General features: G+C 36.9%; 1 long non-coding RNA gene across 1 annotated transcript; it reads left to right on the top strand.

The window, feature by feature from the left end:
• Positions 1-555: 555 nt before the first annotated feature.
• Positions 556-1,338, top strand: LOC113306969. The gene is made up of 2 exons (XR_003338950.1): positions 556-773; positions 1,096-1,338. It is a non-coding gene; the product is annotated as an uncharacterized LOC113306969 (long non-coding RNA).
• Positions 1,339-14,732: the final 13,394 nt, after the last annotated feature.

Raw genomic sequence — 14,732 nt, forward strand, 5'->3', positions numbered from 1 at the left:
CCCCGATGAAAAATCAGAAACCTAAACGAACATTTTCTCCACAACGTCGAAATGTTTCTAGATCTGAGCTAGTGGGAGAGAACGATGTGGTGAGAGAGAAAGAACCATGGGATGTGCGTTTGGGTGCATATCCGAATTAACTTGACATTGTAATGAACGACGCACGTGCGAGATGTAAGGGGTGGTCTGAGGAACCACAACCCTTGATTTATCTTTGTCTGGACAAATCCTGACCACCACCAACACATGCAAACTTAGTCTAGCTTTGTTTTGTACTAATGACAACATCTTTCCTCAAATTTTATCTGGATCACGTCTATCTTCCTCGATGATCAATGCTTATATGACAGCCGGAGGGTTTGGTGTGTCACCCAGCGGCCAAGATACATTGGGTTTTCCAACTACTCGTTGCGATCTTCCCTCCCCTCCTAGAAAAACGTACTGGATTTGTTAGATCCAATGGCTCGGCGTCTCCCAAATCGCACGACTGTAACTTTAAAGCGGATAATAAAAAGCGTTTTCTTTTTAATATATCTCGTCACGAATCATAAAAAAGGTTTTCCCATTAACTTCCATTTTCTCAACGTATTATAATTCCTTTCGATTCTCTCTTGCATAGCAGTCGGTATTCTCAATCCAGTAGGTATTCGCTCAAAAAAAGAAAACGCTCAGAAAAATAACGCTCATCCCAGATTTCATTCCGTGCATTAATTTGATCCCCTCTGTAAAATGGATAATCCCAATCGAAATCAGCATCAGATCCAATCGAACATGTAAGTATTTTTTTCCCTTGTTTCTGATTTCGACTTGCATAAATTTTCTATCCAGAAATTATTATTTGTTTCCAGGATTCGCAGTTAAATTAGTCTACCTGGAGTTCAAGAAAATTATTTGATGCCCCAAACGGAAATATTTATTAACTATGCTTAATTTGTTGGATTTCTTCATGGATGATTTTTTTTGGCTTTAGTCACATCGACAAGTTAGAGTTTATAATGGTGGTTGTATTTAGAATGAGCTGGCTTTTGCTTCAGCTATACATATACACATAATACTTTGTGCAAAATGTAATGGTTTTTGACTTATCTTTTGTAGGATAGCAACTTGAAGTGATTGACGGTGTTGGTGCTGAAGCATAGCATATAATAGTTGGTGATGGAAATGGTGAATCCAGACAGATGAAGACTGAAATTACATGGTAGCGCCTAATGTCGTTATGTAATGGTGAAATTAGTATCTCTTTACTTTTTGGTGCGACTTTGATGTTTAATGAAGCTGTTCTTTGTTTTTATTATAGAAAAAATAAACCCAGGTTGAGTTTTTAGTTTTATCCATGAAGAAGGAAACACAGGCTGAGTTCTTATGCAGCAATCTTTACATTTTTGGTTTAAGCCATGAAAAAAATGCTTTGAAAGTGTTTGTTGAATTGTCTCTGTGAGAATTATGGATATTCATTTTCATTACTGGGTTTGCGGGAATGAAAATTTGAGATGATAGTGCTGCTCATCTGCAAAGCAGCAGTGATGACCAAAAACAAATGTAGGTATTCGTAAATCAGTTCCATTACAATTATTTATATCGGGTTTTAAAAAGGAACTGTATTTTTTTTCTTTAGCTTTTGTTTATGGGTGAAAACTATTTCTGCTCGTTTTGGTAATTTTGGGGTGTGTGGATGAGAAATGAATTTAAACCCTAAACAATGCACTGCACGGGAGTGCTTTCTGATTCAAGAGATCAATCTATACAATTCTGGCCTAAACCAAGAAATGGCCGTTCCAGACTTGCTTCGGTCACAAAGTGAAGGAGATGGGGTTGATCTTAGGGAGGGAAGCGAAGAAGGTGTTGGTTGTTTATGACTTGTATCAGAATATCGAACCGGCTTGCAATGATGTAAGCAATCAGTTCTGAATGTTTTCTGGATATGAATGACAACACTTGGTTTTTCTGTGTTCGTCTGTCTTGTTTGAAAATAGGTGAAGGACCTATTTATACACGTCATTGAGCGCAAACCTTCTTCTCACAGGAAGTGCAGGAAGTTGAGTGATGGAGTTGTGGGGTCGTGTGGGTGGTTGCACGATCACGTCTTAGCCCACTTCCCTCATTATCTTAACCGTCCATGCCTCCTGACACGTTCTTGTGATGGCGTGTTGCACGCTGCATGCTGTAAACCGCCAGACCAATACCCCAGTAAGTATCCCCCAGCTTTTGAATGCATGATGTCTCGAATGAGTTGATCGTGGGACCCACAGTAAGTAGCATGCGGTGCTAAGTTAAATAACTAAGTTATTTAAGAAATCGATATTCATGAAATATCGTGTATGTTCGATGCATGTAATGCATCATAAACAATCAGCATGTATGAGGCATCGATGTTTTAAAGCTTGTCCGAATAAGTCGCGGATCAATTTGACCGGCAAAGGTGAGTGGTTGAGATCGGTTTGCGGCAGAAATCCATTGCCGCAAAGGATTTGGAAGCTGCACGGCATGCCACTTTTGGGCGTGCGTTTCGAGGCACCTGGTGCTGCTCCGCTTTAACCGACCGGTTATATGCGCAGGTGGGCCCATGGTGATCACTTTGATACTCTCTGGACCTTCTTAGTCCATATCTACACCGTCCATGCAAGTTTGCGAAGATGGATGGTCGTGATCGAACTACGACAGTTTTATAGCGCCGCAAACCCTAATTCGGGTTTTGAAGCAGTCGCGCGTGCGCAACTTTGGCCAAACGGTTTGGCAGGTTATGCTCCTCCTTTGGGGAGATCGACCGTGTGGGGGCCACGTAGGGCTGACGGTGAACATATGTGCACCTTCTTGATGGTCCTAAGCGCGATCTAAGCCATCCAAATACGCTGGCTAAGTTGGATGGTTGCGATCAATTTAAGACGCTAGTGGAATTTCCGTGACCCTTGAAAAGCCTCACGCCCATCATGTTTCGGGCAAACGTTCATGGCTCTATGACCATGCCGTGAGCAAGATGATCAGGTAGGGACAGAGTGGGCCCGCCAATGTGTGCATTTAGCGCTTCATTGATCATTCGCGGGATGATCTAAGCCGTCCAACCAGGCTGGTGAAGTTGGACGATTGTGACAGTTTTAAGACTGACTTGATCAGTCTCGTTCGTTCGAGCCTTTCCCAAAACAATACGGCCACCCTATTTTAAGGATGACGTTCAGCGGGCGTTGGGAGTATAGCATGTGTGTTCGACCGGCTAGGGCATTGGCGGGCCCGCCGGTGAACGTCACGGTGATTTCCTGCTCCTTTTAGGGTTCGTCTAGGCTAGTTAAATTATGTGGCCAACTTGCATGGCCGTGATCGTTTCTGAGACTGACATGGACAGTCCAGATTTCCCTTGGGGAATTAAACATGCTCGATCGGGCTAATATAAGCGCACCGACACAGAGTTCTCTTGGTTAGAGAATGGTATGGCCTGTACGGGTATTTCGTGCATACCTCACTATTGACACTTGGAGATTCGTGTTACTATGCTGAGAGTAAACACTCAGTCGTCATGCCGCACCAATAATGAGGGTCCTGCTGAGAACATCACAGGAAATACAAGGAAACTCATGCATCAATTAATAATGCTATAAATACACGGAATATTTGGGATTGTTGCTACATGCACCATTCTGAGTGAACTTTATATATTTCTTGAATTGCTTCAAATAAATAAAACGAGAGAATTTCTGCGCTCATCGTTTGTCAAATGGATTTATCCTTTGCAGGGTGTCAGCACATTAATTTTGGTTTTATAATTTTAGCCCTGAACTAAAATCCACCATCAACAACTTTGTTGTAGAGTGATAATGTGAAATAGCACATTTCTTATTTCGATCGGTCATCAACAATTTACTTGGCCGTAACGGCACGGACATCTCACTCTATTTTAAGTTGTGGCGGTTAGGGCTGCACAAGAACCGGTCTACACGACCTGAACCGGAGTAGAACCGGAAAAACCGGACTTGTACCGAACCGGAACCGGCTTGACCGGTACAGACACCGGTTCTGAAATTTGAGAACCGGACTAGACCGGTACAGACACCGGTTCTTGGGGAGAACCGTACTTGAACCGGACCATTTGTACCGGCTGTTATTAGCCGTTGAGATCTATCTAGGTTTTTAATCCTAGCCGTTGAGATCTATATAGGATGTCGAGAACAAAAGAAAATGAAGAAGCATTCTTCAGTTCTTTCTTCTTCGTCTCTTCTTCTCACTCAGCGGCAGCATCAGTTTCTCGATTCTCTTAGGGTTTGAATCGAGATTGAATATCAGTAATATCAGTGGATCACCATCTCTATCAGGATTCAGGTCAGTATTCTTCTCCTTAGGCTTTGAAACTTTGAATCGTTTGATTGTACATTGATTTTCGTATTGAATATTGATTTTTTTGACATAATCTCTAGCAAACTTTTTGATTTTATGAAGTTAAAATCATGGGTATGGTTCTAATTTCAGTTTTATGATCCGAGTTTTGATTGTATTGATTTTTTTAGGGTTACTGTATATCTGGTTGTATTGATTTTTTTAGGGTTTATTTTTTCATTTTATTTTGTTTTGGTTTGTCTGATTGTCTCTCAGTAGAATTCCTTTTCTAATTTCAGTTTTATGTTCTAAGTTCGTTTGTATTTTTTTTTTTTCAGATATTGAGAAGATTAGTCCAAAGGCCAAAGCAGAGGAAGAAGGAAGAATTAGATTTTTGGGGTTCTCAAGTACTGCACAATGGCTTGTGGTAAGCTCAATTTTTACTCAACTCTTATATAAAGAAACAAGCAATAAGAGTTCAGTGCATATTGATATGGATCACAATGCAGTTTATCTATTCCTTGTTAAATTTACTTGAACCTTTACTGACTACTGTTTCTTGTGCAAATTTACTTACTTGTTAATTTCCTCTTTAACTATAAATGAATTTCAGGCTGAACCGCTGAACGCTTAAGGATCGTGATTTGTTTCAGGGCAGCAGGTGTTACAAAATACCCATTAAAGACTTAAAGTACTTCAGAGTATGCACATCTTGTATTCTTTTTATCCACCGAAACAAATAACTCTTAAGATGAAATTAACAGATTCATCTTCAACAACATATACATTACTACTCTCTTTCGATGAAATAAGAAATTTTTGATTTTAATTGATTCCTAAAATTAGAAGAAGCATTTTACATTGATTAATCGGTAACGAATAATGATATATAACTATAACAATACATATGTAGGTCTCCATGTATTTTTTTGTTCCTTTTTTTCTTTTGTTTTCAATAATTAAGGAATCGAATAAGGTTATTCCTAATTTACGGAGTAGGTGTGACTAAAAATTACATTTGGTTCACCACATAAACATAGAGATGTCTTTTCGCCGTGCCAGCAGGTTAAACACCTGTTGATGCTACTCAAATTTGGGGTTAATGGTCGATAACCACCAATAAGAGTTCAGTGCATATTGATATGGATCACAATGCAGTTTATCTATTCCTTGTTAAATTTACTTGAACCTTTACTGACTACTGTTTCTTGTGCAAATTTACTTACTTGTTAATTTCCTCTTTAACTATAAATGAATTTCAGGCTGAACCGCTGAACGCTTAAGGATCGTGATTTGTTTCAGGGCAGCAGGTGTTACAAAATACCCATTAAAGACTTAAAGTACTTCAGAGTATGCACATCTTGTATTCTTTTTATCCACCGAAACAAATAACTCTTAAGATGAAATTAACAGATTCATCTTCAACAACATATACATTACTACTCTCTTTCGATGAAATAAGAAATTTTTGATTTTAATTGATTCCTAAAATTAGAAGAAGCATTTTACATTGATTAATCGGTAACGAATAATGATATATAACTATAACAATACATATGTAGGTCTCCATGTATTTTTTTGTTCCTTTTTTCTTTTGTTTTCAATAATTAAGGAATCGAATAAGGTTATTCCTAATTTACGGAGTAGGTGTGACTAAAAATTCATTTGGTTCACCACATAAACATAGAGATGTCTTTTCGCCGTGCCAGCAGGTTAAACACCTGTTGATGCTACTCAAATTTGGGGTTAATGGTCGATAACCACCAATAAGAGTTCAGTGCATATTGATATGGATCACAATGCAGTTTATCTATTCCTTGTTAAATTTACTTGAACCTTTACTGACTACTGTTTCTTGTGCAAATTTACTTACTTGTTAATTTCCTCTTTAACTATAAATGAATTTCAGGCTGAACCGCTGAACGCTTAAGGATCGTGATTTGTTTCAGGGCAGCAGGTGTTACAAATACCCATTAAAGACTTAAAGTACTTCAGAGTATGCACATCTTGTATTCTTTTTATCCACCGAAACAAATAACTCTTAAGATGAAATTAACAGATTCATCTTCAACAACATATACATTACTACTCTCTTTCATGAAATAAGAATATTTATTTTAATTGATTCCTAAAATTAGAAGAAGCATTTTACATTGATTAATCGGTAACGAATAATGATATATAACTATAACAATACATATGTAGGTCTCCATGTATTTTTTTGTTCCTTTTTTTCTTTTGTTTTCAATAATTAAGGAATCGAATAAGGTTATTCCTAATTTACGGAGTAGGTGTGACTAAAAATTACATTTGGTTCACCACATAAACATAGAGATGTCTTTTCGCCGTGCCAGCAGGTTAAACACCTGTTGATGCTACTCAAATTTGGGGTTAATGGTCGATAACCACCAATAAGAGTTCAGTGCATATTGATATGGATCACAATGCAGTTTATCTATTCCTTGTTAAATTTACTTGAACCTTTACTGACTACTGTTTCTTGTGCAAATTTACTTACTTGTTAATTTCCTCTTTAACTATAAATGAATTTCAGGCTGAACCGCTGAACGCTTAAGGATCGTGATTTGTTTCAGGGCAGCAGGTGTTACAAAATACCCATTAAAGACTTAAAGTACTTCAGAGTATGTAAACTAGCTTGTATTTCATTAATTTTACTCTTTCAGTCATCTTCGTTGTAGTCAGGGATATGAGTGGGGAAATGATGAGTTCTTTCAGTCATCATAGTGCTCAGCTAACAAGATATAGGGCTCCTAAATCTGATTGATAGATTACTTGAACCTTAAAATAAGAAGTGTGAAAGATTACTTGAACTCTTTCAGTCATCATAGTGCTCAGTCATCATTAACTGCATTGCTAGATGACCATATATATAATACCATTGGTTGATTATTATTTGTTTCTAATACTCTATAATGAATGTTGGTATAATCTGAATGTAATTGGTTCTGTTTTATGTTTGTTAGATGACCACATCAACTGCAACTCCAACTACAAATGAAACTGCAACTCCAACTACAAGTACAACTCAACAAACAGAAGTTGGATCATCCTCTCAAGCTGCATCTCACACAAATGAATCTGAAACTGCAACTCCAACAAGTAAAGGCAGAGCTGAAGCAGTTGAAGTTGGTGATAGCAAAAAGAAGCACGGCAGAGTGAGATCATCTGTTTGGTTGGAAATGACTAGGATAGATGATGAATGGGCTGAATGCCGTTATTGCCACAATAAATACAAAGCTCACAATGACAATAATGGCACTTCTGGATTGTAACGTTTTCCGGGTAAAAAAACCGGTACCGGTCTTGTACCGGACCGGTACCGGCGGTACAGGTACAACTCCAGGTACAAGTACAGGTACCGGTACTCAAAAAGAGGTACCGGTCAACACCAAGTACAGACACCGGTTCCATAAGAGAACCGGTCCGCACCGGAGTATGTGCAGCCCTAGTGGCGGTAGATAATTTTTAATAGTTTGACCTTTTTTTTTTGTCATCACCAACTAAGGTGACCAAACACCAGTTGGGTATAGAGAACCATATTTCTGACACACAAGAAAATCTCTAAACCGAAATTTCTTCCGATTGTGATTATTTAAATCATTTCTTCTGTAGCCCATCGTTACCACAGAAGAAACAATATATATGCAGATTCGAATCGGTAAAATAAATTAATTGTATCTTTTTGCCTCTTAGTTCGTTGATACTATAAAAGTTAACATTCATGTCCATGGTTTCTAAAGGAAGCTTGAATATTAAATTTCTATGAACATATTGCCATAAAACATTAGATGACGACAAAGGGTTTAGTGTATCGTCAATGGTTTAACATTCATGTCCTTGGTTTAGTGTATTGTCAGGCAAATAAGAACTAAACAGTCTTAATATATTAGGATACTACTTTATACCAACAGATAACCAATATATGATTGACAAGGATTCCCAACCTGAGATCTGGGCCGCTTGGTGCTTGCAGTTTTGATTCACAATGGCCGTCATACTTTCTTTGTGTGGACCCTACCAAGGTGGGAAGTTAGTTTTGTTCCTTCTCTTCTTTATGCCAATTTTCTATGGGTATTGAAACAACATTGTCATTGTCGTTGCCCTAAATCACTTACCGGTTCTCTTATAAACTTCCAAATCTCCCATTGCATAGCCACAACTGATATGGATATCGTGTATAGTCTTCTAAAAAAAAAGTATGGTGATCCATGATAAATCCACGTCTTATGGACTATGTGAACGATGTCGTATTATCTATCCATTTCCTGTACTTTTTTCCTTTGCTCATTGGATGGGACAATACAGTAGGTGTTAGAACATTGCTCGGTCGAACTCGCATGCGTTGCTATCTCAAGTATGTTTGTCAATGTTAGTGATCAAAATTATAAGTCTTGATTTCTAGTCTACTATAGCTAAGGTCTCGTACCAGGATAGAAAGTGTAGTTGAGCTCAAGAACTCCATGGAAATCATCATACAAGACGAAGGACTACTCAAGGAACTGGTGGATCTTCATCGACTAAAAGGTATGTGGAGACTTGAACTTATCTATCACTCAAAAGTCTATTTATCTCCTATCTTGAGACAAAAGTCGCTTTGCTATATAGACATAGATTATACACATTTGGTATTTCGAGCCGAGTTTATCTCGCCTATCTATTTCTCAAAATATGTGTTGGTAAGCTTTCTCTTTAACCAAGTTCATCTTTACCTAGTGACGAAAGTCAAGTTATGTTTCAATCACTTTGAAAATTGCTCTGACGAAAAATGGTTTGTGAATAACAATTATATAACGTCCTTTGAGAATGTTTCAATGATTGAAATGAGAGTTTAGATTATATAACCATTGATGGATATAAGCATTGTTGTGGAAACACATATATGTATAAGTCTTATTCCTTGAACCAAAGTTTACGAACTTTGTTGATCAAGAGAACCGGAAGTTTGCACAGTTTGCAAACTCAGTCGCGAACTGGCGGAAGTTCTCGACCCGAGAATATCTGCTAGAGTTTGAGAACTCACTTAGCAAACTCAGTCCGTGAACTGACGATAGTTCTCGACCCTAGAATATCTGCTGGAGTTTGAAAACTCTTTCTGGGAACTTAAGTCCGCGAACCCAGTCCGCGAACTTGAGTAGGTTATATCTAAAAATGTTAGTTCTTGAACTCATATTTATATTGACTAAGGAATGCTTTTGCAAACCATGGCTATAAAGTTCATGAACCGATTCGAGTGAATCAAATCATTTTTGCTTCGATTGTGTCTTGTGAAGTTACATAAGATTTAAGCAATTGAACAACTCTCTAACTAGTTCATTTGAGTTATTTGAACTAGTTATGGTGAAGAAGAATATGGTTGATATGAAAGTGATCATATGGCTAACCATTTGGTTAACTATTGTTGAACCAACTAATGTGCAAGTTTGGGTACGGTTACACAAACCTAGAAACGTGCATTTCATTTGTATATAACAAGCTATGTTTTCGATCTAACGGTTGATAAATATTAGCTTGAATTTAATCAGGTTTTCATCTAACGGTGAATATTGAATGCTTTGTTACTAAGCTAACATTGATTGCAAACCCTGATTTGAAAGACTATATAAGGGAGAACTCTAGCAACTGGGAAACCTAATCCCCACACATTCTGTGTGATACTAGTTGTGCTAAGCTAGAGTCGATTCTCCTTTAACATCTGGTTTTCTTTTCTCAAACCGGGTTAACGACTTAAAGACTTCATTGGGACTGTGAAGCCAGACCGATACTACTTTATCGTAGTTGTGTGATCTGATCTTGTTGTTTCTATCGTAGGAGTACAATTGTGATAATTGGCTTGAGATTTCTATCTTCGATATGCAAGATAAAAAGTAATCACAAACATCTTCGTCTCATCGTTTGTGATTCCACAATATCTTTTTTCGCTGCGTCGATTAAGACTATTGTGAAGTGATTGATAATACTAGGCTGTTCTTCGGGAATATAAGTCCGGATTATCAATTGGTTCTTGTTCACCTTGATTTATCAAAAGACGGAACAAAACTTGTAGGTATATTCGTGGGAGATGGATTTATCTATTACCATATACTTTTCTGTGTGATACAAATTTGTTTATTAAAATCTTTGACTTTGGGTCATAGAAACTCTTAGTTATGGGTGAGATCAGTTAAGGGAATCAAGTACGTAGTATCCTGCTGGTATCAGAGACGTAAGAGCATAACTGTACCTTGGATCAGTGTGAGATTAGTTGGGGTTGAACTACAGTCCAGACCGACGTTAGTTTGGAGTAGGCTAGTGTTTGTAGCGGCTTAATACAGTGTGTGTTCAATCTGGACTAGGTCCCGGGGTTTTTCTGCATTTGCGGTTTCCTCTTTAACAAAATTCTGGTGTATGTGTTATTTCTATTTCCGCATTATATTGTTTATCCTTATAATTGAAATATCACAGGTTGTGCGTCGTTCAATCAATTAGAATATCCGACCTTTTGGTTGTTGATTTAAATTGATTGACACTTGAATATTGGTCTTTGGTACCATCCAAGTTATCTCTCTAGTATTTGATAAAGACTCGCAGATTTCTATTTGCTTGAGTATATATCAAATCGAGAGATTGAGATATAAACTCCTTTGATATACTTTTATCTAGATTGAGTCTGACTGCCTAGTTGATTCTCTAGCAAAGTATATTGGAGTTAGTCCATACAGATTGCTAAGCGAAATATTGGGTGTGGTTGTTATACCCCCGCTTTTTCAATTGGTATCAGAGCAGGCAAACACGTTTAAGACCTTACAAGTCTGTGTTTGTAGCTATCTGATTCTATGGACGATAAAGTCTCAAGTAACGCTTCACCAGGAATAAACCAGAATCTCAGGGAATGTTCTAAGACCCCTGTTATTTTCAAAAGGAAGATTGGTGAAACTCGAAGCAATCCCTTATGGGTAAATGCAATGCGTGAAGAGTTAACTCAATTCCAAAGACAAGACGTATGGAAGCTTGTACCTTGTCCTACAAATGGAAAGATTAATTCCATAAAAAAATTGAATCGTTCTGATAAAAGTTTTGTACCCGTCAAGTCATGTTCTAATGGTGTACAAACTGTTCCAACTACCAACTCTCTTGAAGTTGATAAAAATATTTCCTGTAAGGTTGGTAAAGGAACCATTTATCAGAAAAAGTCATCTCTGTGTCATAAGAGACCAACGGATTCTGAGTTTTATCTCTATGATTTTACTCCTAATTCTGACCACAAATGTCAACCAAAGGATTTGCATGAGAAATTCTCTGCATCTCACACCACCTGATCTCAGGAATGGCGTCACCCCAGTTGTATATAATACTTGAATTAGGGCAAGTAACCGGTTGACTTTGTTTATGAATTCTTTTTCATATTTTCCTTGTGACAAAAGCTTTTCAAAAAGTTTGTACTATTATTCCTCTATGTGTACATCTAAGAAAATCTCATTTTTATGTGGGTCACGGTTCACATACGGGTCCAAGACCATCATTGGCCTTATAAAGAAGAAGTTCGTGCACCATGTTCTTCTTCTTCTCATCAGTCCGCGTACGTGAACCTCTAGGGTTTTGTGTGCTTCCTCCATTGAAGACTCCTTGGAGTAATTAAAAGAAAGGTTGTTCAAGATTCACTCCAAGTAAGTAAATTCCTCTTGTTCCATTCAATTTCTTAGATCTTGTGATGAATTCTAGGAGCTCAAGAAGAAGTTCCAAAAGCTCAAATACCTCTAGCATGGATTTTCCTTGTGACCAAAACTCTCCCAGGATTAGGTTTGTGGATGATTCTTGTGTTAGAATTTTTGAAAAGATTTCATCTAAAGGTTTTATCCTAGAAAAGAAATTGGATTTATCTAGTGGACATGAAGAGGATTTAGTTTGCTTCAAAAAATTCAAGCTTGGAAATATCTTTAATGGTCAGTCAAGGATTTGATTCTCTTACAAGAATTTTCTATGCCAACATTCATGATGTTGATCTTAATAAGATGGAATTCAAATTCATGATAAATAGAAAAAGGTTTCTTGTTGATAGAGAATTAATTTCAAGGATTACCAATATTACGTTGGGAAACGTTCGTCTTCCTAGACCAATTGATGAACGTCCATCATATGATGAGATATCTCTTGGGCTTTGTGGCAAGAAGGTTGCTTGGAATCAAGGAAAATTTCCTACTAATGATCTTAGTATCCCATTGATGGCATTTGGAAAACTTGGTATCCCCAATCTTTGTCCCTCCACAATTAAGATTTCTTGGTGGAGTCATGAGTTTGCGGAATTAGTCTATTTCTTTGATTCGGGTGTTCAAAGTCTCGATATTTGTGGTTTTATCATTTATCAAATGACTTCGATGACTTCACCCATCAAGATGTTAGGTTACCTTTGCTTGATTGGACAAATTTGCCATGATCGTGGTCTTGATTCGATTGGCAACTCTCTCGGAGTTCCCAAACCGTTTGTCCGTTTACCTTCAGACGCATAAGGGAGAATGTGTGCAAAAGACAAAGAGATGCTTCACTTAACGATTGTGACCCTACCACTTTGAGTATTCTTCAAAAAATTCATAAGGGTGTGTGTAAGGTCGATTCAAAGGTGAAGTGTGTCCAAGAACAATTGTCTTTGGTTGCAATGAAGTTTCCCGAGCTCAAGGAAGAATTGAACACAATTCAATCATCTTGGAGTATCTCCGATGAGGAAGAAGATAAGTAATTTGCGTTCTTATTGCCTAGTAAATCTTCTATGTTCTCGTATTGTTTAGAAGAATAACTAGAGTTTAGAATAACCATTATTGTGATTACACATAGCTTTGTCCAACGTTTTCATCTTCATGTTTTTAGGTTTATTTGTATAAATTCTAAAAAATTGTTTGGAAGGTGATTATTACAGTATTAATCTTTATGGTTTTATATATTGCGATATTGTTATGGGATATGTGTGCTTACGTCTGTGAACTTGATTGTCCCATACTTTGTCAAAGTAAAGTTGTTCATGAGTTGATATGCTTGTATTGATAAAAGAATGAATTGACTTTTGACAAATACAAAAGTTAAGCCTATTATGTCAATCTTTGATGAAAGATAGGTTAAAATCTTTTGTGTTCAAGGATTATGTCTATTGTATGTCATTATGCAAATAGTGATGGAAAATAGAATGAATCCTTGTGTATTCCGCATTATTGATCTTCCCTGATCCATAATCTTTTATGTATTACTGTGAGGCTCCGTAAGTTTTCTTATGTTGAGCACTATTGACTGAGTTGATTATTTCTTATGATTAACTTAGTTATTGATCCAAAGATTTTTTTATGTCGATCATAAAAAATTACATTGATTACTTTTTTTGGTTAATTTGATTGTGTATTCCGAATAGATTAATTATGGGTTCTCTTGTGATTAATCTAATTGAGTATTTTTGAGTCTCCATAAGTTCATTTATGTTGAGAATTTTCGATTAAATTAATCATAGATTCTCTTTTGGTTAATTTAATTGAGTATATTTTGGATTCAAATTCATATTCGTATGTGATTTGTTATGTCCAAAGAAATCCTTCTTTTCTTTCGAAATTAAGGTTGCTCTTGTTGTTCTTTCGGGAATAACATTTTATAGGGGAGAGTTCTTAATTGAACTTGTGCTTAGTTGCCAAATCTTTGTGGGGAGTGCGGATGTGGAATATTATAGGGGTTATCTTGTATCTTTAAACTCCTTGATGAATGCATTTAGCTTCGGCTTTATGATTGCATCTAAAGAACAAGTTGATATATGCTTTCTTTTAGTCATGAAATGTCTCTTTCGGAAATTTCAATAGGATCCCGTTCTTGTACCTTTGCCAATTTTATTGACAAAAAGGGGGAGAATTAATATGTAGTTCACACTACAAATACATATGGTTTTCGGATCATTATGTAAGAGGGAGTGGTTTCCATGTGAGATGGAGTATTGACTAAGGGGGAGTGATACATATCACCATAGTATTTTTGTTAAAGTTGTGATACAATTGAACTTTGACGTTGTGTAATGATATAATGACACTGTATAACAATGATTGAGAACTCTTGTTTTCTCGTTGTTATAGATACGGATTTTCAACAACGATGATGTTAAACTTACAACCTTTGGGATCATTGGGGTACTTGGAAGTGACGAAGATTTCGAGTAATGTTGAAGATTAGGCATGTGGAATAGGAGCTACAAAAGTTTTTTATATATTTTTTGTATTCCATATGTATTGAAAGTTTTGTCATTAAAATTGACAAAGGGGGAGATTGTTAGAGCATTGTTCGGTCGAAATCGCATGCGTTGCTATCTCAAGCATGTTTGTCAATGTTAGTGATCAAAACTATAAGTATTGATTTCTAGTCTACTATAGCTAAGGTCTCGGACTAGGATAAAAAGTGTAGTTCAGCTCAAG

This window comes from Papaver somniferum, chromosome 8 (assembly GCF_003573695.1).
Source record: "Papaver somniferum cultivar HN1 chromosome 8, ASM357369v1, whole genome shotgun sequence".
NCBI lineage: Eukaryota > Viridiplantae > Streptophyta > Magnoliopsida > Ranunculales > Papaveraceae > Papaver > Papaver somniferum.